The sequence below is a fragment of the Palaemon carinicauda genome, chromosome 10, assembly GCF_036898095.1.
Source record: "Palaemon carinicauda isolate YSFRI2023 chromosome 10, ASM3689809v2, whole genome shotgun sequence".
NCBI classification, from domain to species: Eukaryota; Metazoa; Arthropoda; class Malacostraca; order Decapoda; family Palaemonidae; genus Palaemon; species Palaemon carinicauda.
The window spans coordinates 160,468,612-160,493,084 of NC_090734.1; the positions used below are offsets into that span (position 1 = coordinate 160,468,612).

At 37.2% G+C, this 24,473-nt stretch overlaps 1 long non-coding RNA gene across 1 annotated transcript in view; it reads left to right on the forward strand.

Annotated features, from left to right (window-relative positions):
* The window catches only part of LOC137648926 (uncharacterized), a 280,587-nt gene that overhangs the window by 58,304 nt on the left and 197,810 nt on the right, over nucleotides 1-24,473 (forward strand). The window contains exon 2 of the long non-coding RNA XR_011045754.1: nucleotides 9,965-10,138. This is a non-coding gene — a long non-coding RNA (uncharacterized lncRNA). The remainder of the gene's footprint in view (nucleotides 1-9,964; nucleotides 10,139-24,473) is intronic.

Consider the following 24,473-nt stretch of genomic DNA (forward strand, 5'->3'; position numbering starts at 1 on the left):
TGGTGGCAGTGACGGCGGCTGCAGTAATAGTATAGTGTTGATAGTCATGGTGCTTGTAGTAGTAACTTGTGGTAACATGGTGGTGTTTTGTGTCTTTGCAGGTGAGGCAGCAGCAGCACCACCTGACATCAGAGACGCGTTGTTCCAGACTGCAGCCATGGCAAAGAAGTTCCAACTGGTTGATACTTTTGAGCAACGTACTCCCACAACACCTCCTGAGACAAACTGGAAGCTGTGTCTTGTATGTCAAGAGGAGACAACAGAGTCACTTGTCTGCCCAGTACTGTCTAAACGCCGAGACCCTGGGAGTGGATACACGACAATGGCTGCAAACTTGGTCAAATTTGATGAACTCGGAGAACTGCCAAGAACTGTTCAGTTACAGAGACTAGATGAAGGACAAGGTGTTGAGGCGACAATGGTTGCCCACCAGGCCAAGTGGCATAAAACATGTATGCTCAAATACAATAACACAATGCTACGAAGAGCAGAGAAGAGACGCATCGCAAGCAGCTCAGCATTTGATAGTACTGACAATGTCCAGGCCAAGCGCGCCAGAACACACTCTTCAGAAGCCACTACCAGCGGCACCTCCTGCTTTTTCTGTGGAAAGTCTGGCACAGAGACCCTACATGAAGTAACAACCTTCCAGGTGGACACACGCGTACGGAAGTGTGCAGCGCAAGTTGGGGACAATGAACTCATAGCCAGGCTCAGCATGGGTGATATGGTGGCTCTGGAGGCCAAGTACCATTCCAAGTGTTTGTTGGCTCTTTACTATCGTGCAAAGACCACTGTAGAAGCCGAGCAGAAAACTGACCATGAAGGTGTAATGTCAAGAATCGTACTGGCTGAACTGGTCCTGTATATCGAGGAAACCCACCTAGAAGAGGGCACCACCCCAGTCTTCAGACTCGCAGAACTTGTAAAGCTATACACAACAAGAATGGAACAGCTCGGGGTTGTTTTGTGCCAGAAAGTTAATAGCACAAGGCTGAAAGAGCGCCTGTTAGCCCAGATACCAGGCCTGAGATCCCACAGCAAAGGCCGAGATGTTTTACTAGCGTTTGATGAAGACATTGGTGAAGCGCTAGGCAAAGCCTGCGAGCAAGACTGTGACACTGAGGCAGTTCACCTTGCGCGTGCTGCACAGATAGTTCGTCGATATATGTTTGAAGACACTTACCAATTCCGTGGATCATTCCCGGGCGGCTGTCAGGAGGACTCTGTGCCAAACGTACTAGTTGCAATGGTAAATATGGTGCTGGATGGCCCCACCATCAAGAATCAAAGCCATTCCTCTTCAACACAAGCAGCTCTTTCCATTGCGCAGCTTCTCAAGTTCAACAGTGTCAAGCAAAGTCGGAAGCAGGGAGCAACCAAGACACAGGAGCCTCCAGCTGTCAGACACAGTACGTCTCAAGAAACTCCTCTTCCAACCTATGTTGGGCTGATGCTGTATGCTGAAACACGCAAGAGAGGACTTGTGGACAAGCTCTTCTCTCTGGGCCTAAGCATCTCATATGACAGAGTCCTACGTCTTTCTGCCCAGATGGGAAACAGCGTGTGTCAGCTGTACCGCATAGAGGAAGTGGTCTGCCCGCCTACCCTGCGTAGCAATGTGTTCACAACTGCGGCTGTGGACAACATTGACCACAACCCAAGTGCCACCACAGCCAAGAATTCATTCCATGGAACAGGAATCTCGCTTTTTCAACACCCAACGTGTGCAGATGAGGGAGTGGATCGTAGCATTGCTCTCACTGGGCGTGATACTGGATCAAAGACGGTTGAGCCTCTACCAGAATATTACACGGATGTACGTCCTGTTGCTTCTTCTGTCAAAGGGCAAATGATCCCAGCTACTTCTGTGACCTCTCTTAGACGCCACAACTGTGAGCAGCACATAGAAGATGAGTATATGTGGCTGGAGAACACGAGAAGTGTTCTCAAAGATGATGTTGAGGCCTGTGAAAACACATCATGGGCTGCATACCATGCAAGGCACCAAGATCCAAAGCAACCAGTCATCACACCAACGTCCCTGCTTCCCTTGTTCCAGGAGAGTGCTCACACTGTGGCAATGATCAGACACTCTATTGATGTAGTCAGGAGTGCAGTTAAACATCTCAACCCAGGCCAAACTCCAGTTCTGACTTGCGACCAGCCACTATTCACTCTAGCAAAACAGATCCAGTGGAAGTGGCCAAACACATATGGAGAAGACCAACTGGTGGTGATGTTTGGGGGGTTGCATATTGAGATGACGGCACTGAAGACCCTGGGTGACTGGTTGCAGGGAAGTGGGTGGACCCAAGCACTGGTACAAGCAGAGATCACAACTGAAGGAATAGCAGACTCATTTCTTCGAGCAGCTCACGTCACACGCACCAGAAGAGCACACCAAGTCACAGCGGCTGCGTTGTATAATCTCCAACGGCGTGCCTATGACAAGTACAGCACCACCAATACAGAAGATGATGAGCACCCTGAAAGCTTCGAAGACTGGTGCAGTCAGAGAGAACAGAGTTATCCGCAGTTTCAGTACTGGTCAACAGTCTTGGCACTGGAGCTGTCCACTCTGATCTATGTGCGATCTCTGAGAGAAGCCAATTTTAGCATGTACGTGGATGCTCTGACAGAACTGGCTCCGTGGTTCTTCGCACTAGACCACACGAACTATGCCCGATGGATACCAGTGCATCTACGGGACATGGCAGAACTGGCAAACAAACATCCAGACGTCTTCACAGAGTTTAGCAAGGGACACTTCACAGTCCAGAAGACCAAGAGGATCTTTTCAGCAATCCCTCTTGACCAAGGACATGAGCAGAACAACGCGTATGTCAAGGGTGATGGAGGAGCCATCGGCCTCACAGACAATCCAACTGCACTGAGGCGCTGGATGGTTGCCGGACCGGAGGTTGCTAGAGTGATTGTGGAATTTGACGACTTCAATCTGCATCCACACGATCAAGAGGAGACACGTCACCACGAAGAGACACCAAGTATGCAGAACACTTTTGCCAGAGATGTGCGCTCACTCGTGGCCGTCATTGAAGAGCTGGGCAACCCTTTCGAGGAGGACAGTCAGGACTTGCTGGTGCTCGACACAAAGGAGATCGCAGACCCTGCAGTCATAGAAACAGTCCGTAACGCCAAGCAGATTGGCCAAGACCAGTTTGAAGCATTCTCAAAGGAATGCATCGTGGACAGAACCAAGTCCATTGAGGTGGCAATCCACCGGAACAAGCTACCACTGTTTGCGACCAAGAGAGGACCCAATATACCCAAAGGAAAAGAACAGGTCAAATCTCTGAAGAATGATGGTGCGCTCTTCGCACGATTATATATCGGCTGCCAGACCCGTGATGGGAATCTAGAAGAGTTCTTCAGGCATGAAAATCAGCAATGCCCTCCAGCTTTATCTGACGGAGGGAGACTGTACCTAGGGAGCAAGAGTGACTTGCTGGTGTGCCTTGAAGGCCATGCTGAGCCTCAGTTTGAAGCTCCTACTGTCACTGCTGTTGTCCTCGATGGAGCAGTAATCGTACAGATGTTGAAGCCGGGTACTGCCAACACGTTCGAGGAATATGCACAGCAAGTGTTCATCCCATACGTTGTACAACGTTTCCAACATGTATCACGTCTTGACCTTGTGTGGGACAGCTACAGAGCAGATTCCCTGAAGGCATCAACCAGAGAACAGCGTGGAAAGGGAGTACGTCGGCGTGTTGTCGACTCAGCAGTCATACCAGGAAATTGGCAAAGTTTCCTGCGAGTTGATAGCAACAAAGTGTAGCTCTTCAGCTACCTCTCCACCATGCTTGCAGAGTCCTTTCAAGAAGAAGGCAAGGAACTGGTCGTCACTGATGGGGAGCAGGTGATCTGTGTTCCACAGCAAGAGGATGTCAACTCACTCGCACCATGCAACCAAGAAGAGGCAGACACCCGCATGATGCTACATGTAGCACATGCTGCACAACATGGTCACCACCAGATACAGGTTCGAACAGTAGACAGTGACGTCGTGGTCCTAGCAGTGATGGTAGTCCAGAAACTACCAGCTGGAGACGAACTCTGGGTAGCCTTTGGGACAGGCAAGAACTACCGCTACATTGCAGCCCATGAAATAGCTTCCTCCCTTGGTCCAGAGAAGGCATGTGCTCTTCCAATGTTTCATGCCATCACAGGGTGTGATACTGTGTCAGCCTTCGTCGGACATGGGAAGAAATCTGCCTGGGCAACATGGAACACGCTGCCAGAACTCACTGATGCCCTGCTGAGTCTGGCAAATGCACCCACAAGCATCCAAGAGGATACAATGCATGTCATCGAGAGGTTTGTCATACTCCTGTATGACCGCACAAGCAAATGCAAGGACGTCAACAAGGCGAGAAAGCAGCTCTTTGCAAAGACGAACTCTGTTCAGAACATCCCGCCAACCTACGCTGCTCTGGAGCAGCATGTGAAGAGATCTGCCCTTCAGGGTGGTCATGTCTGGGGCCAGGCATTGGTACCAACGCCCGTGCTCCCTCCACCAACAGACTGGGGCTGGCATCGGAGTGATGATGGGCTCTACACACCACTCTGGACCACACTCCCTGAGGCATCCAAGGCCTGCTATGAGCTGGTGTCTTGCGGATGCAAGAAAGGCTGCAAAAACCGCTGCAAGTGCAAGAACGCTTCACTGCAATGCACTGGTCTATGTTTCTGTGAAGGCGAATGCCAGTAGATTGGGACAGAAAACTTGCTAACCAACATTATGATCTGTAGACATTCATAATTCTGGTGACCAGATTTGAAAAGTTCGGAATCATAATTAACATAGTGTGGCAAAATCTACGTTATTATATGTACTGCAGGATTACACAAGTACTGTGCCTAGAGACTGGGCTTTTGGTCGACTATATAACTACAATCTGACCATACTGTAAACTTCCCGTACTCTGTGTATTATTTTGACTAGCAATTTTGCCAGCAATTTGAAATAAAAAAGCAACTTGAGCAATTAAAGTGTGTTCCTGAAATCAGGTACTGGTTATTAGAGGTATTATGTCATTGAGTATTGAAATCTTCATCAAATGTCCACTTTTTCCACAAAATGGCGGCCAGTTTGGGGGCCATTTTTGAGAAGATTCATCTAAATATCTGTTAAACATTTATTGATGTTAATTCTGATGTAAAAAAAGGGAATTTTGGCCCATCTAGCACCAAACTAACGACACATAATGAAGTCTATGTAATGACGCTAATGTTAAATGGCGGCCATTTTGAACAATGGCCGCCATATCTTCCTAAGGGCTAATCTTGAATGCCTCCATATCCAAAAATGTTTAGAATATATTAATCTACATGTGTGCCAATTTTGGTGCTTTTAGACCAATTTGAACAATTGGTCTGCTATGCCGCTGTACTATTTAAGAATCGGAAGCAGCCGTTTTGTTTGCTGTGTCTACGTAACGTAGTTGTGGCCTGATTGGTAACATCTCTGCCTTTTGTTTGCTGTGTCTACGTAGTTGTGGCCTGATTGGTAACATCTCTGCCTTTTGTTTGCTGTGTCTACGTAACGTAGTTGTGGCCTGATTGGTAACATCTCTGCCTTTTGTTTGCTGTGTCTACGTAACGTAGTTGTGGCCTGATTGGTAACATCTCTGCCTGGTGTTGCCAGTCGGGGGTTCGAGTCCCGCTCAGTCTCAATAGTGCCATTAGTGTCTGCAACCTCACCATCCTTGTGAGCTAAGGATTGGGGGTTTTGGGGTAGCCTATAGGTCTATCTGTTGAGTCATCAACGGCCATTGCCAGGCGCCCCCTTGATCCTAGCTTGGATGGAGGGGAGGCTTGGGCGCTGATCATGTGTGTATATATGATCAGTCTCTAGGGCATTGTCCTGTTTGATAGGGCAATGTCACTGTCCCTTGCCTCTGCCATTCATGAGTGGCCTTTAAACCTTTAAACCGACATTTTGACCTTTCGTGGCCTTCGGGGTTCATTCCTTAACCCAGAACATAGATCATCAAAGGTCCATCCTTTAGCTCACAACGATGGTGAGGCTGCAGCGACCAAAGGAACCAACGAGTTTGAGCGGGACTCGAAGCCCAGTCTGGCGATCACCAGGCAAGGACGCTACCCACAGGCCACCGCAATATCTTTTTGGTCACGCTCAGCTCTCTCCGTCCCTTGGGTAGGGTGGAGAGGGAGTAGCCATACCCTGGTGAGATGTGGATGCGTGTGCTTGCATATCTATGTAAATGTTTAGCAGTTATTTTTGACGGGTTGCGTACACTACTTATTCTTATTCTACAGTTATTTTTGCCCAAAGAAAGCCCACTCCATTTATTAAATGATGAGAAATTGTTGACCTTTTAAAGCCTATAAGTCTACCTGCTGAGTCATCGCCAGCCATTGCCTGGCCCGCCTTGATCTTAGCTTGGGTGGAGAGGCGTCCTTGGACAGTGATCCTATGTAGGCTATATATTGCCAGTCTCTAGGGCATTGTCCTGCTTGCTAGGTCATTGTCACTGGCCCTTGCCTCTGCCATTCATGAACGGACTTTAAACCTTTTCCGGTTTTGTATTTTTTCATCATTTTGATGATTTTCGATAGATCTATAGATGATACTACTACTACTACTACTACTACTACTACTACTAGATAAGCTACAACCCTAATTGGAAAAGCAGGATGCTATAAGCCCAAGGGCTCTACATCTACATAGATAATTGCTAAAACTACTTCTACCTTACTTTAAGGACTGCTTTTCTGGTCCTATACTGCAGGGGAACCCTACTCTCTACAGGACCTTTCCTATTTCATTTTATCGTATGCATTCCAAGGCATTCAGCATTTCGCACCGTATATATATATATATATATATATATATATATATATATATATATATATATATATATATATATATATATATATATATATATATATTTTTTTTTTTTGTCAAATCTACCATATCAAAGCACTGCATTAATGTAAATGAAAAAGGATTTAAAACATCTATTTAAAAAAAATATTCGAGTCGTTTTATTTTTTTATTCAAAAGCATATTTGGATAAATAGTAAAAATTGCAATTGTAAATACAGTATCTGTACAGTAAAAACAGTATTCATGTAAATATACTATGAAGTATATGTTATGAATTGAAAGATTGTCAATGTGTATTTCCTAATCATCATCATCTCCCCCTACGCCTATTGACGCAAAGGAACTCATAGACTGACTAAATCCATAGAGGATTCATTGGCTAGATACATCAAAGGATATCCAGTTCCTTGTGCCTATCTAACTAAGGCAAGTGACCCCTGCCGGTCCATACTAATTCCAGTAAGATGATTTCCTAATAAAAGATGAAAAAAAAAAAAGTTGAAATAAAACTCGGCTATTTACAGAGGTCACCCAGACCTAATGTATTATTCTCTGGGAAAATATTATTCATGATGTATATGTTATAGATTGGAAGATTATAAATGTGTATTTCCTATCATCATCATCTCCTACGGCTATTGACGCAAAGGGCCTGGACTGACTAAATCCATAGAGGATACCTTGCCAAGATCCTTGGACATGATGTGTCGTACAATGGTAGTGGCGTTTTTAAATTTATATCAGAAGCGGGTCTTCTTAATGCTATTTAACTTTTATAACATATTTAATTTTCTGGCTTTAATTGAATATTCTTTTAATCTTTATTTAAAACAAACGATATCGGCGTCAATGACCTTCGATGTCAGGATGCCAGAGAACTTCAAATCATTCATTCATTCATTGTAGTAAAGATATTTCCCAATGAAAGATAAAAAAAGGATGAAATAAAACTCAGCTATTTACAGAGGTCACCCAGACCTAATTTATTATTCTCTGAGAAACACGGGAGTGCACGAAAAATGACACATTTTTGTGCATCCATGGGATTTGTACAGTCAATAAAGCACACATTGTTCTCCTGTCAACAAAGAGCACTACAAAGTGTACTGAAATGTCCAAAAATTGACGGGGTCCGGGAGGGGGGGGGGGGGGGGGTTGGCTGTAATAAAGTGGCAAAAATTGGCAGTATAAAAAGTGACAGTAATGTGTTTTTAAATATTAAAGATTTCACCGTGTATAAATTTTATTTTGTTTACAATAGACGTCTGTCTACTCTGTCAGACCAGTGGTATTTTGGTGTCAATCTTCCGCCCCGGTTTCTACGTGCAATGAGAAAGCTGTCTGCAGATTTAATATTTCATTTTGACAAATGTAAGGTTAATTTTACTGTTTTATAGGTCTGTATACTTCTGCAGATACATTCAGAATTCCATTTTGATAAATGTAAGGTTAATTTAACTGTTTTATTGTTAATAAGGTCTATATACTTCTGCAGATACATTTAGAATTCCATTTTGATAAATGTAAGGTTAATTTAACTGTTTTATTGTTAATAAGGTCTGTATACTTCTGCAGATACATTTAGAATTCCATTTTGATAAATGTAAGGTTAATTTAACTGTTTTATTGTTAATAAGGTCTGTATACTTCTGCAGATACATTTAGAATTCCATTTTGATAAATGTAAGGTTAATTTAACTGTTTTATTGTTAATAAGGTCTGTATACTTCTGCAGATACATTTAGAATTCCATTTTGATAAATGTAAGGTTAATTTAACTGTTTTATTGTTAATAAGGTCTATATACTTCTGCAGATACATTTAGAATTCCATTTTGATAAATGTAAGGTTAATTTAACTGTTTTATTGTTAATAAGGTCTGTATACTTCTGCAGATACATTTAGAATTCCATTTTGATAAATGTAAGGTTAATTTAACTGTTTTATTGTTAATAAGGTCTGTATACTTCTGCAGATACATTTAGAATTCCATTTTGATAAATGTAAGGTTAATTTAACTGTTTTATAGTTATTAAGGACTTTACGCTTCTGCAGATACATTTAGAATTCCACTTTGATGAAAGTAAGGTTAATTTAACGGTTTTATAGTTATTAAAATCTTTATGCTTCTAAAGATACATTTAATATTCCACTTTGATGAAAGTAAGGTTAATTTAACTGTTTTATAGTTATTAATAATATCGCTATGATACGATAATGTTCAGTCATGTTCGTTGGGAATGTTAGTGCTAAAAACATTCAGTTATCAATGTTGATTAAGATAATACATGTAACTGAAATTTTCTACACGAAGTGGCAGTAGGATTGGTATAAACGTTTTGCATATTAATTCCTTTGATTTTTTATCCTTTATCAAAAATTATTTTTTTGGAAAAAATACTAGAAAACTCTAATGACAAAAGAACATGACCCTCGACTATCTTTTATCCAAAATTACTTTTTTTTGGGAAAAAATACTGGAAAAACCTAATGACAAAAGTACAGGACACTTTGGGTTGACGTTCGACTGGTCTGACAGAGCAGAAGGTACAAACTACTTATAAAAATAGTAAAAATGTGTAATAAGAAATAGCATATTCAACCATGGTTATACTATCCCAATATTTAAAAAGATATCTCGTATATTAAGTAGCTAAAATTGGTATTCTATATAACAGAGAAGCCACAGCACTATTGGGAATCAAAGATAAATTATACATAGAAATCTTGATGCAGATTCGCATGGAAATAAAAGTATATAATCAAGTTTATAGATACAGAACAGACCCTTGCATTGGAAAACAGTCTTTTCATAGCTGGTTATTTTAAATATTTAACGTATTTTTGGTTTACATTGATTTTTCTCTGTACAAAGACAAGTATTAGTATAATTGATAAATGAACTTTACATCTTTTTTAATTTCATTTACAGGCACTCAAGCAGTAAACACTTGGTTGGCCTACAAGATTAAAAACACGAGATTTTAAATACTTTACATATTTCTGTTTTGCTTTGATTTTTCTCTGTACAAAGACAAATACTATAATAATAAATCAATTTTAAATCTTTTTTAATTTCATTTACAGGTACACAAACAGTAACAGCTGGTTGGCCTTGAATATTTAAAGTAATGAAGATTTTACTGTTTGCAAATTTTGTAACTTGGAAGGAAATAAACCCAGCTCACCCAGAACACTGGGACGTAACACGCTTCAGAGCAGATCTGCAAGCAAGAATACCGTCTTCGTTTTCTCTTGGAGGTAAGCCCCTTCACAGAGTTTGTCTTTATAACGACTTTTAAAACTTTAAAACATTGGTCCAAATCAAGTTCATTCGTATCCATTACACAAAAGCCGAATGAAATGTGAATTAACTTTGCAAAACACCCAAAAATGGCTTTGACATGCTGACTGTACTGACAAGAGATCTTCCAGTCACAAGGTCTCCTCGTGTAGAGAAGTCTTTTGGTAATACTTCGGTAGAGTCCCACCTAGCGCCATTATCGCTTGCCAGTAGTACATAGATTGGTGTTTTTCTCTTTTTTTAAGTGAGCGAAGCGAGAACCATTAGCCGCTATCGAAATATTACCGAAATCTAATGGTCTTTTGCTTCGCCGTGCGCTCGCTTCGCTCGTGAAAAAACGAAAAACACCAAGCGCCAATGTTATAGCGCCGGGTGGGGCTCTACCGAAATATTACCAGTCTTCTTAAGATCTAATAGTATAAGGTAATAAGAGAAAAGGGAAGAATTAGAAGAAGAGGAGGAGGAGGAATGAGAAGAGGAATGACAATTGAATGCTAATAATAATAATGACGATGATGAGAGAATCAGTACATCATTGTAGACAGGGATGGATATAAAGGGAGTTTTATAATAGAGTTTATATAATGATCAGCACAACAGTCGTGATCATAAGCGTATTTCAGTGGTCACAGAAGACACTCAAAGAAGTCACACATTAATCAATGTGATCTTTATCTACTGTAAGGCGAGGAAGCGATAGGCAGCGCGCATTTTTATTTTTTTTTTCAAAATAAAAAAAAGCAAAAAAAATAAAAATCAAAATTTTTTTTTTCTATGTGAAGTTGGCTTCGTCATTTTTTTCATATATCCGGTTGACTTATGCATATATTAATTTATTTACAATATGGTCAGCCTGTTTTTCGAGTTTTGATTTCTAGATAAAACTTAGACACGTGATTAACACGAAAATTTCTTAACCTCTTTGTTGACCTGACCTTTCGTTGACCTGGCCTTTTGTTGGACAGTGGCTGAGGTCACTCCTCTGGTCAGCCTGATTTTCGAGTTATGATTTCTAGATAAAACTTAGTCACGTGATTAACACGAGAATTTCTGGACCTTTTTGTTGACCTGACCTTTTGTTGGACAGTGGCGAGGTCACTCCTATGGTCAGCCTGTTTTTCGAGTTATGATTTCTAGATAAAACTTAGTCATGTGATTAACACGAGAATTTCTTGACCTTTTTGTTGACCTGACCTTTTTTTGGACAGTGGCTGAGGTCACTCCTCTGGTCAGCCTGTTTTTCGAATTTTGATTTCTAGATAAAACTTAGTCACGTGATTAACACGAGAATTTCTTGACCTTTTTGTTGACCTGACCTTTTGTTGGACAGTGGCTGAGGTCACTCCTCAAGTATACATATACACACATTTGTATATAGTGACACAAGCATATACTTATGTATACTTACGTTTGAGTAAATGTGCTCACAGGGTCCGTATCTCTTTACATATGGCCTCAGGACGAGCCTTTTTTTCGTATATTAAATTTGACATCTATAATACTCAAGCGAAGACATAGAGCTTTGCATACAGGGAAATCATGGTCGCGATAGGTTGACGCAAATATTGGTCGCGATAAGTTGACGCAAATATTGGTCGCGATAGGTTGACGCAAATATTGGTCGCGATAGGTTACGCAAATATTGGTTGCGATAGGTTGACGCAAATATTGGTCGGGATAGGTTGACGCAAACAGGAAATAGGATGTGATTTGGAGATAGGTAAACACTAATCGTAAACAATAAACAAATAATAACAATCGGTCATCGTTTCCAGCGATGCATTTTTATAAAATCTCGACCTGAATCGTAGAAAATATTCTAAGTTTTGTTTTATGTTGAAATAATAATTTTCACTCTTTGTAATAAGCAGTTTATTTATTTTCCCCTGGCGCCAGTGTCATGGGCAAAATCCTACGGTTGACCTATGCAATTGCAGCGCCAAATTATCTTTCATAAACCAATTTTCGAATGATGTGTTTAAAGGCAGAAACAAGGGACAGCGACATTGCCCTATCAAGCAGGACAATGCCCTAGAGACTGACCATATATATATACATATATGATCGGTGCCCAAGCTCCCTCTCCACGCAAAGCTAGAGCCGAAGAGGGCCAGACAATGGCTGTCGATGCCTCAGCTGATAGATCTATAGGCTCCCCTAACCCCCCCCCACATCCTTAGCCCATAAGGATTGTGAGATTGCAGCGACCAAAGGAACTAACGAGTTTGAGCAGGACTCGAACCCCCAATCTGGCGAGCAGTAGTCGGGGACGTTACCGCATAGGCCATCAGAACCCTAAACAATTTTAGATTTGCATATTTTCCAAATTATTGTGAGATTGCAGCGACCAAAGGAACTAAAGAGTTTGAGCAGGACTCGAACCCCAATCTGGCGAGCACCAGTCGGGGACGTTACCGCATAGGCCATCATAACCCTAAACAATTTTAGATTTGTATATCATTTTCCAAATTTTAATTTTTTTAGGGGGGGTAGGGTATTTTCATCTGAATTATTTATCCAATTCACGGTATTCAGTGTTCTGGCCTACAATCTTGGTATTCAGTGTTCTGGCCTACAATCTTAGCTCAAATTTATTTTAATTCCCTTAAGAGGAAAATAAATTTCTTTGAAAACCTATCATTAATTCTGTCAATCAAATTTCCTTCATATCTTAGACCATAGAGTAGGAATTCGAAAAAAATGGTATAACAAGTCAGGAATTGGAATATTACTGGAGTGGTTACGTTAGAGAGAAGAGTTGTTAGACGGACATGCTGTATATGGAAAAAGGGAAATGGCTAAGTCGATACATTTGGCCAGCCAAAGTATCTTCTGGGCAAATTCACTTAGATACTAGAGAGAGAGAGAGAGAGAGAGAGAGAGAGAGAGAGAGAGAGAGAGAGAGAGAGAGAGAGAGAGAGAGAGAGAGAGAGAGAGAATTTTCTTCTCGGCAAAGTCCCTTAAATACTAAGAGAGAGAGAGAGAGAATTTTCTTCTCGGCAAAGTCCCTTAAATACTAGAGAGAGAGAGAGAGAGAGAGAGAGAGAGAGAGAGAGAGAGAGAGAGAGAGAGAGAGATTACGCAAATACGCATCATTAACCTGACCATTGATTCCACTGTATAGTTCAAAACTTGCGTATCATGACGCCAAAGCCGCTCTACACATCTGGACCTACGGAACAAAAAGCAGCTGTTTTATAAACTTAAAACGTTATAAACGTTATAAAAAAATAGTTGCCTGAATCTAGAGATTCGCTTCTTTCTTAAGCAGAAGAAAGAAGGAGAAGGAGAAGCTTTAGCAATCAAGGGCTGAGGAGAGTTTAAACTTGGCATTTTTTTCATAGAAAAAAGATTAGAAAACCCATAGAGCTTTCGTAGAAGTAAATGTTAGGTGTCCCCCATTAATGATTTCACAATGAAAATGTAATTTTGCCCTATTGTTCTCACAGAAAATGTTAATTTTCCCCCCATTAATGTTTTCACTATGGAAATGTGAATTTTCCCATTGTTTTCACAAAGAGAATGTTAATTTCCCCCCATTAAAGTTTTAACAGTGAAAATGTGAATTTTCCCCGTCGTTTTCACAAAGAAAATGTTAATTTTCCCCCTTTTAATGATTTCACAAAGAAAATTTTATTTTTCCCCCCATAATGTTTTCACAATGAAAATGTGAATTTTCCCCCATTGTTTTCACAAAGAAAATGTTAATTTCTCCCTTTTAATGATTTCAGTGAAAATGTGAATTTTCCCATTGTTTTCACAAAGAGAATGTTAGATTTCCCTCATTAATGTTTTCACAAAGAAAATTTTAATTTGCCCCATTAATGTTTTCACAAAGAAAATGTTAGATTTCCCCATTAATGTTTTCACAAAGAAAATGTTAAATTCCCCCATTAATGTTTTCACAAAGAAAATTTAAATTTGCCCCATTAATGTTTTTACGAAGAAATTGTTAGATTTTCCCCATTAATGTTTTCAAAATGAAAAAGTTTATTTTTCTCCCATTAATGATTTCACAAATAAAATGTTAGATTTCCCCCATTTATGTTTTCACAAAGATAATGTTAGATTTCCCTCAATGTCTTCACAAAGAATGTTAATTTCCCCCAATAATGTTTTCACAAAGAAAATTTTAATTTTCCTCATTAATAATTTTACAAAGAAACTGTTAGATTTCCCCCATTGTTTTTAAAAAGATAATGGTCATTAATGTTTTCGCAATGAAAATGTTAATTTCCCTCATTAATGTTTTTTCAAAGAAAATGTTAATTTTCCCCAGTAATGTTTTCACAAAGAAAATGTTATATTTCCTGTTCCACAAAGAAAATGTTAGATATTCCCCATTATTGTTTTCACAAAGAAAATGTTAGATATCCCCCATAAATGTTTTCACAAAGAAAATGTAATTTCCCCTATAAATGTTTTCACAAAGAAAATGTTAGATATTCCCCATTAATGTTTTCACAAAGAAAATGTTAGATATTCCCCATTAACGTTTTCACAAAGAAAATATTAATTTTCCCCATTAATATTTTCACAAAGTCCAGAAAAAATAATTTGACAGACAGAAACAAGGAAGATATGAAATCCAGAGAGGTCGCAGCCTCGAAAAAAAAATCCATTCACCGAGAAGTCAAGATGGATTAGCAGATTTAATGTGTAAAACTTTTCCAGATGACTAAAATTACAGAAATAATATTGCACGAAATGCATCTGGAACGTTGAAAACGTATCCAGAAGACTGATATTACAGGAAGATCAGAACTCAAAATGCATCTGTAATGTTTAAAATGTTTCCAGAATAAAATTACAGGAAAATCATTGCTCAGAATGAATCTATAACATTTAAAATGCTTACAGAAAACAAAATTTACGGAAAGATCATTATGATAATGACGGGAAATCTCATAATCCCTCATCAGAAAACCCTGTTAGGTTTTCACAGAAAGTAGACAAGTTATCCATCGTAGTGCATTCACAGAAAAATAATAGCCCAAAAAGGTGTTTTGTTCCCACAATAGCATCATGCTTACTTAGATTGCAATGATAAAATACTAAAGGCGGGTTTACACGGTCGAACCGTTCGTCAGACAAGTGTTTGAAGTGATGTTTGAAGTGATGTTCGAACGTGTTCGACAACCAGATATCCTATTTGGTTGTCGAACACATTTGTCAAACGGCTCGAAGAAAGTCTGTTCTCGCCTAACTTTGGTGGGTGGGATTCATTGTCCACAAACCTGAAGCCTTTGTGACTGACTCAACCTCTTCGCGATACGTTTGACTAGCGGGTTCGACAACCGGGTTCGACGAACCATTCGACCGTGTAAAGTCCACTTAAGACGTTGCTGCAAGACAAGCCTCTTAGAACTAGTATATTCTTTTTTTGGTTGATCCTTAGTATAAATAGTAAACTGCTACAAGGTGCAAATAATGTATATTTTTTGCAAGATTTAATGAACGAATTGAGATAAAGTTTCTCTTCTTTATTATTTCCACTTGTGTGAATGCAAAGAGCATACAAAAATATCATTTAAAATCAGATAAACATTCTATTAGAACCTGCACGGCAGACTCTGATATATATATAATATTTATATATTAAACAGTGTACAGTATATAAATATGCAACAATATCAGCAATCGAGATGTTTTTTTTTATTTTTTGTTAACCTGGTTACATACAAATTCTGTTCCAACTGTCTTAAGAATCAACGTGGCCTTTCAGTAGGGAAACTTAACACTGAAACAAAACTCTGATATATTTAAAGCCTTTCAGAAGGGAAACTTAACACTGAAACAAAACTCTGATATATTTAAAGCCTTTCAGAAGGGAAACTTAACATTTTAAAGCCTTTCAGAAGGGAAACATAACCCTGAAACAAAACTCTGATGTATTTAAAGCCTTTCAGAAGGGAAACATAACCCTGAAACAAAACTCTGATGTATTTAAAGCCTTTCAGAAGGGAAACATAACACTGAAACAAAACTCTGATATATTTAAAGCCTTTCAGAAGGGAAACATAACCCTGAAACAAAACTCTGATGTATTTAAAGCCTTTCAGAAGGGAAACATAACCCTGAAACAAAACTCTGATGTATTTAAAGCCTTTCAGAAGGGAAACATAACCCTGAAACAAAACTCTGATATATTTAAAGCCTTTCAGAAGGGAAACATAACCCTGAAACAAAACTCTGATGTATTTAAAGCCTTTCAGAAGGGAAACATAACACTGAAACAAAACTCTGATATATTTAAAGCCTTTCAGAAGGGAAACATAACACTGAAACAAAACTCTGATATATTTAAAGCCTTTCAGAAGGGAAACATAACCCTGAAACAAAACTCTGATGTATTTAAAGCCTTTCAGAAGGGAAACATAACCCTGAAACAAAACTCTGATGTATTTAAAGCCTTTCAGAAGGGAAACATAACACTGAAACAAAACTCTGATGTATTTAAAGCCTTTCAGAAGGGAAACATAACACTGAAACAAAACTCTGATATATTTAAAGCCTTTCAGAAGGGAAACATAACCCTGAAACAAAACTCTGATGTATTTAAAGCCTTTCAGAAGGGAAACATAACCCTGAAACAAAACTCTGATGTATTTAAAGCCTTTCAGAAGGGAAACATAACCCTGAAACAAAACTCTGATGTATTTAAAGCCTTTCAGAAGGGAAACATAACACTGAAACAAAACTCTGATATATTTAAAGCCTTTCAGAAGGGAAACATAACCCTGAAACAAAACTCTGATGTATTTAAAGCCTTTCAGAAGGGAAACATAACCCTGAAACAAAACTCTGATGTATTTAAAGCCTTTCAGAAGGGAAACATAACACTGAAACAAAACTCTGATATATTTAAAGCCTTTCAGAAGGGAAACATAACACTGAAACAAAACTCTGATGTATTTAAAGCCTTTTAGAAGGGAAACATAACACAAACAAAACTCTGATGTATTTAAAGCCTTTCAGAAGGGAAACATAACACTGAAACAAAACTCTGATGTATTTAAAGCCTTTCAGAAGGGAAACATAACACTGAAACAAAACTCTGATATATTTAAAGCCTTTTAGAAGGGAAACATAACACAAACAAAACTCTGATATATTTAAAGCCTTTTAGAAGGGAAACATAACACAAACAAAACTCTGATATATTTAAAGCCTTTCAGAAGGGAAACATAACACTGAAACAAAACTCTGATATATTTAAAGCCTTTTAGAAGGGAAACATAACACAAACAAAACTCTGATGTATTTAAAGCCTTTCAGAAGGGAAACATAACACTGAAACAAAACTCTGATGTATTTAAAGCCTTTCAGAAGGGTAACTTAACACTGAAACAAAACTCTGATATATTTAAAGCCTTTCAGAAGGGAAACATAACACTGAAACAAAACTCTGATATATTTAAAGCCTTTTAGAAGGGAAACATAACACAAACAAAACTCTGATGTATTTAAAGCCTTTCAGAAGGGAAACATAACCCTGAAACAAAACTCTGATGTATTTAAAGCCTTTCAGAAGGGAAACATAACACTGAAACAAAACTCTGATATATTTAAAGCCTTTCAGAAGGGAAACATAACACTGAAACAAAACTCTGATATATTTAAAGCCTTTCAGAAGGGAAATTTATCACTGAAACAAAACTCTGATATATTTAAAGCCTTTCAGAAGGAAAACTTAACACTGAAACAAAACTCTGATATATTTAAAGCCTTTCAGAAGGGAAACATAACACTGAAACAAAACTCTGATATATTTAAAGCCTTTCAGAAGGGAAATTTATCACTGAAACAAAACTCTGATATATTTAAAGCCTTTCAGAAGGGAAACATAACACTGAAACAAAACTCTGATATATTTAAAGCCTTTCAGAAGGGAAATTTATCACTGAAACAAAACTCTGATATATTTAAAGCCTTTCAGAAGGGAAACATAACACTGAAACAAAACTCTGATATATTTAAAGCCTTTCAGAAGGGAAACATAACCCTGAAACAAAACTCTGATATATTTAAAGCCTTTCAGAAGGGAAACATAACACTGAAACAAAACTCTGATGTATTTAAAGCCTTTCAGAAGGGAAACATAACACTGAAACAAAACTCTGATATATTTAAAGCCTTTCAGAAGGGAAACATAACACTGAAACAAAACTCTGATGTATTTAAAGCCTCTCAGAAGGGAAATTTATCACTGAAACAAAACTCTGATATATTTAAAGCCTTTCAGAAGGGAAACATAACCCTGAAACAAAACTCTGATGTATTTAAAGCCTTTCAGAAGGGAAACATAACACTGAAACAAAACTCTGATATATTTAAAGCCTTTCAGAAGGGAAACATAACACTGAAACAAAACTCTGATATATTTAAAGCCTTTTAGAAGGGAAACATAACACAAACAAAACTCTGATGTATTTAAAGCCTTTCAGAAGGGAAACATAACCCTGAAACAAAACTCTGATGTATTTAAAGCCTTTCAGAAGGGAAACATAACCCTGAAACAAAACTCTGATGTATTTAAAGCCTTTCAGAAGGGAAACATAACACTGAAACAAAACTCTGATATATTTAAAGCCTTTCAGAAGGGAAACTTAACACTGAAACAAAACTCTGATATATTTAAAGCCTTTTAGAAGGGAAACTTAGCACTGAAACAAAACTGATATATTTAAAGCCTTTCAGAAGGGAAACTTAACACTGAAACAAAACCCTGATATATTTAAAGCCTTTCAGAAGGGAAACTTAACACTGAAACAAAACTCTGATATATTTAAAGCCTTTCAGAAGGGAAACATAACACTGAAACAAAACTCTGATATATTTAAAGCCTTTCAGAAGGGGAACTTAACACTGAAACAAAACTCTGACATATTTAAAGCCTTTCAGAAGGGAAACTTAACACTGAAACAAAACTCTGATATATTTAAAGCCTTTCAGAAGGAGAAATAACACTGAAACAAAACTCTGATATATTTAAAGCCTTTCAGAAGGGAAACTTAACACTGAAACAAAACTGATATATTTAAAGCATTTCAGAAGTGAAACATAACACTGAAACAAAACTCTGACATATTTAAAGCCTTTCAGAAGGGAAACTTAACACTGAAACAAAACTGATATATTTAAAGCCTTTCAGAAGGGTAACTTAACACTGAAACAAAACTCTGATATATTTAAAGCCTTTCAGAAGGGAAACTTAACACTGAAACAAAACTCTGATATATTTAAAGCCTTTCAGAAGGGAAATTTAACACTGAAACAAAACTCTGATATATTTAAAGCCTTTCAGAAGGAAAACTTAACACTGAAACAAAACTCTGATATATTTAAAGCCTTTCAGAAGGGAAACATAACACTGAAACAAAACTCTGATGTATTTAAAACCTTTCAGAAGGGAAATTTATCACTGAAACAAAACTCTGATATATTTAAAGCCTTTCAGAAGGGAAACATAACACTGAAACAAAACTCTGATATATTTAAAGCCTTTCAGAAGGGGAACTTAACACTGAAACAAAACTCTGACATATTTAAAGCCTTTCAGAAGGGAAACTTAACACTGAAACAAAACTGATATATTTAAAGCCTTTCAGAAGGGAAACTTAACACTGAAACAAAACCCTGTGATCTTTAAAGTGATCAACAAGTGTCACTTTCGAATATAAATTTTAAATTGATTTAGGTGTTTCAGTGTTATGCTTTAACTATTTGGATACAGAAACTACCTTGTGTACAGTACATGTCACTGTGTGTATAGAAACAATTGCTTAGAGTAAATTCATGTTTAAATCGAGTACAATACCCTTTCTAAATACAGTAAATGAATATGGAAAAAAAATAGTCATTCTTTGTGCTGATGATTATTAATTACCTTTTCGGCGTCAATGACCTTAGATGTCAAGATGCCAGAAAACCTTAAAATCAATCAATCGAACAGTTAAGTCTTCATCATCATTACAAACTACTTAGTTACAACTAAAAATATACCAGTAACAACAATGAACATAAGAGAATCATTTTGTTAATATCACCATATTTTGTTATATAAAACCTTTCGTAAATCAGTATGAGCACAGAACAGCTCTCCAGAGAACAGAACAGACAGACGGCTCTCCAGAGAACAGAACAGACAGAACAGCTCTCCAGACAACAGTTTTTGAACACACAATGTAATGAAGGGTCCACATTATTCTTAAGACAGCTTACACGTTTCTTAAACACTATTTTTCCACGAGATAAAAGTGGGAATATAAATTTGAAGGTAGCATACCCAAATATCTTCCCCCAATTGTATAAACATTACCAGCCATGCAAAACAGGGACATATACCATGTTGACAGCGTTTTTTGTCATGCCATTGAGAGAGTTTTCTCATCTTGAGCTAAGGCATAAGCCACACTGCCTTCTGGAGGATTCATTTGTAAAAACGTCACAAAATAAAAAATGACAACCCTTGAAACGCATTGGGCTGTCTGTTCCTCCATTGTAGGCATGGCATGTGCCTGAGCCCAACATGAAACTATGACAATATCATATAGCACAATATAGCGTTAAGAGTATATATATATATATTTATATATTTACTTATACTGTACGTCTTCAAACTCACATTATACACCATAAGCTCCACATGCATTCAAATGTACAATGATATAAATAGCAAACTTTTATTTTTTTTTCACACACTGGACAGTATGCATTCAAGTTATAAAAGCTATGTGAAACCATTTTCCGTCGCATCCTCACATTTTAATACTTTTTCCATTTTTATTTTCTCTTTGCTCAATGGGAGTAGAAAAGTTCCTTTTCCGTTTTTTTTTTTTTTTTTTTTTTTTTTTTTTTGTACTACTTTTGATAAGCCATCGTCTTTTGAGTATTTGGCTCGCACGAGCTTCTCCTAACAAAAATAGGACTCCATATTTCCTTTTTTTCCGAAATAGGACCCCATATTTCCTCTCATTTTTTTCGAAATAGGACCCCATATTTCCTCTCATTTTTTTCGAAATAGGACCCCATATTTCCTCTCTTATTTTTTTCGAAATAGGACACCCCATATTTCCCCTCTCTCATTTTTTTTTTCGAAATAGGACCCCCATATTTCCTCTCTTATTTCTTTCAAAATAGGACCCCATATTTCCCCTCTTATTTTTTTTCGAAATAGGATCCCATGTTTCCTCTCATTTTTTCCGAAATAGGACTCCATATTTCCTCTCTTATTTTTTTTGAAATAGGACCGCATATTTCCTCTTATTTTTTTCGAAATAGGAACTTCTCCTTATCTATTGTATCGCAGACTGAGGTTTCCTTCACATCCTTCGACCAATTCACTTTTTAAATTCTTAGTTTAGCCAAATCAGAACTTTGTGCTTAACTTTAAAAAAAAATCGACTTTAATTACAAGTATTCGTAATGTCAGGATTAAAGCCAATGTTTTGTCATTGTCTTCGATATTAAAGTAACATTGTATTTTAATTCTCGGGGCCTCCTCATCAAAGTTCAGATGTGTTTTCTATAGTTTTTTCTTTTTTAATCTTTTAGTATTTTCAGAGTTTTTTATTCTTAGAATGTTCAAACTTTTATGATTTTAGGAGTTTTATTCTTTTAGCATTTTCAAACTTTTAGCATTTTGGGAGTTTTAATCTTTTAGCATTTTCAAACTTTTTTTAGCACTTTCAAATTTTTAGCATTTTCAAACTGTTAGCATTTTCAAACCTTTATTAGCATTTTCAAACTTTTATTAGCATTTTCAAACTTAGCATTTTCATAGTTTATTCTTTAAGTATTTTCAAACTTTTAGCATTTTCATAGTTTATTCTTTTAGCATTTTCATAGTTTATTCTTTTAGCATTTTCAAACTTTCAGCATTTTCATAGTTTATTCTTTTAGTATTTTCAAACTTTTATCAACTGAAACTTATGAAGAAATTACTCATTTTATGGCCCTGTTCCCCTAAATCACAATGGAAAAGTCGAACACGAGTTGTCAGTAAGCTGTATAAGAATCTCCCTTTTCAATTAATCCAAGAAGGAACAGGAAGAAGAGAGAAAGACATTTCGTTGTTATTATTTGGCGAAAAAAATGCCAAAAGTGAATTTGAAGAAAATGGAGATTCACAACCCCAGACTAAGTGAAGTGATTCTGTTTACAAAAGAAAATCTCTGAGAAATATTACTGTAACTTGCCAGACAAGGTCAAGTTGATCCTGTTTACAAAAGAAGATAAATCTATGGGAAACATTACTGTAACTTGTCAGACAAGCTCAAATTCATCCTGTTTACATAAGATAATATCTGAGAAATATTACCTGTACCTTGCCAGACAAGGTTAAATTGACCCTGTTTACAAAAGAAAATCTCTGAGAAATATTATTGTAACTTGCAAGACAAGCTCAAGTTGATCCTGTTTACAAAAGAAGAAAATATCTGAGAAATATTACTGTACATTTCAAGACAAGCTCAAATTGACCCGGTTTACAAAAGACAACAACCTCTGGGAAATATTACTGTAACTTGCCAGAGAAGCACAAGTTGATCCTGTTTACAAAAGAAAACAATATCAGAAATATTAATGTAACTTGCCAGACAAGGTCAAATTAATCCTGTTTACAAAAGAAAATCTCTGAGAAATATTACTGTAATTTGCAAGACAAGCTCAAATTGACCATGTATACAAAAGACAATGATCTCTGAAATATTACTGTAACTTGCCAGACAAGGTCAAGTTGATCCTGTTTACAAAAGAAAACTATATGAGAAATATTACTGTAACTTGCAAGATAACCTCAAATTAATCCTGTTTGTAAAACAAGATAAATCTGTTGAAAAATATTACTGTAACTTTCAAGACAAGCTCAAGTTAACCCTGTTTACATAAGAAGAAAATCTCTGAGAAATATTACTGTAACTTGCAAGACAAGCTCAAATTGACCATGTATACAAAAGACAATGATCTCTGAAATATTACTGTAACTTGCCAGACAAGGTCAAGTTGATCCTGTTTACAAAAGAAAACTATATGAGAAATATTACTGTAACTTGCAAGATAACCTCAAATTAATCCTGTTTGTAAAACAAGATAAATCTGTTGAAAAATATTACTGTAACTTGCAAGACAAGCTCAAGTTGATCCTGTTTACAAAAGAAAAGAATATTTGAGAAATATTACGGTAACTTGCAAGACAAGCTCAAATAGACCCTGTATACAAAAGACAGCAACCTCTGAGAAATATTACTGTAACTTGCCAGACAAGGTCAAATTCATCCTGTTTACATAAGATAATCTCTGAGAAATATTACTGTAACTTGCAAGACAAGCTCAAATTGATCCTGTTTACAAAAGAAAACAATATCTGAGAAATATTACTGTAACTTTCAAGACAAGCTCAAATTGATCCTGTTTACAAAAGAAAACAATATCTGAGAAATATTACTGTAACTTTCAAGACAAGGTCAAAGTTTATCCTGTTTACAAAAACTATCAATATTACTGTAACTTGATCCCCAAAAATTCAGCAAGTCATGTAGTAAAGAACACATCATAACTTCAGTCTGGCTTTATACTTTTTATCTTTTCTCTCGATAATTCATGAATGCAAATCATAAGAGGCCTTTGCTATCGGAGTTATTAATACGATCTGGATACCTTTCATAGGAATGGGTTTGCAAAGCGAGTAAATGTTTTTTGATTAAAGATTGTGTGCATGTAAAAGTCCACGTTTCTGCAGTAAATTCCACCGTATCAAATCAAATCAAATAGAAGTATTATTACAATTGGAAAACCACTGGGTTTCTTGTAAGGCTGCTGGTCTGTTGACTTCTATGTTCGGTAATTTCTCTTACCATGAAACATTTTAAGACCAATCGTGATGTGTTATATGTGGATGAATAATTTTTAATAGAGAAATATTAACACGTACCAATTTCGACGTGATAGATTAGAAAACTAACAATCGTCATTAAAGATGAAGAATTAAATTTTCTAATACCTTTATTTTTATATTTTTGCAAAAAACCAAACTCTATGTACCTCTTCTCTTGGAAGCACAATGAATCATCAACTGTTATTAATGGTTATCATGCCTGGCCACTTTTCGCAAGTGACGAAATTCCTTTGAAAAATGTTTGTTAGGAAAAAACTAAATGATAGTTGATAAATTTCTCTAATAACCCTAAGGGAGTCCCCATGAAGCGGTTACAGTAAAATAGACTTGTCATTGTATAAAACGGTACAGGGGTTGTATCTTACAGACTCTGTCGGGATATAATCGGGACTGTT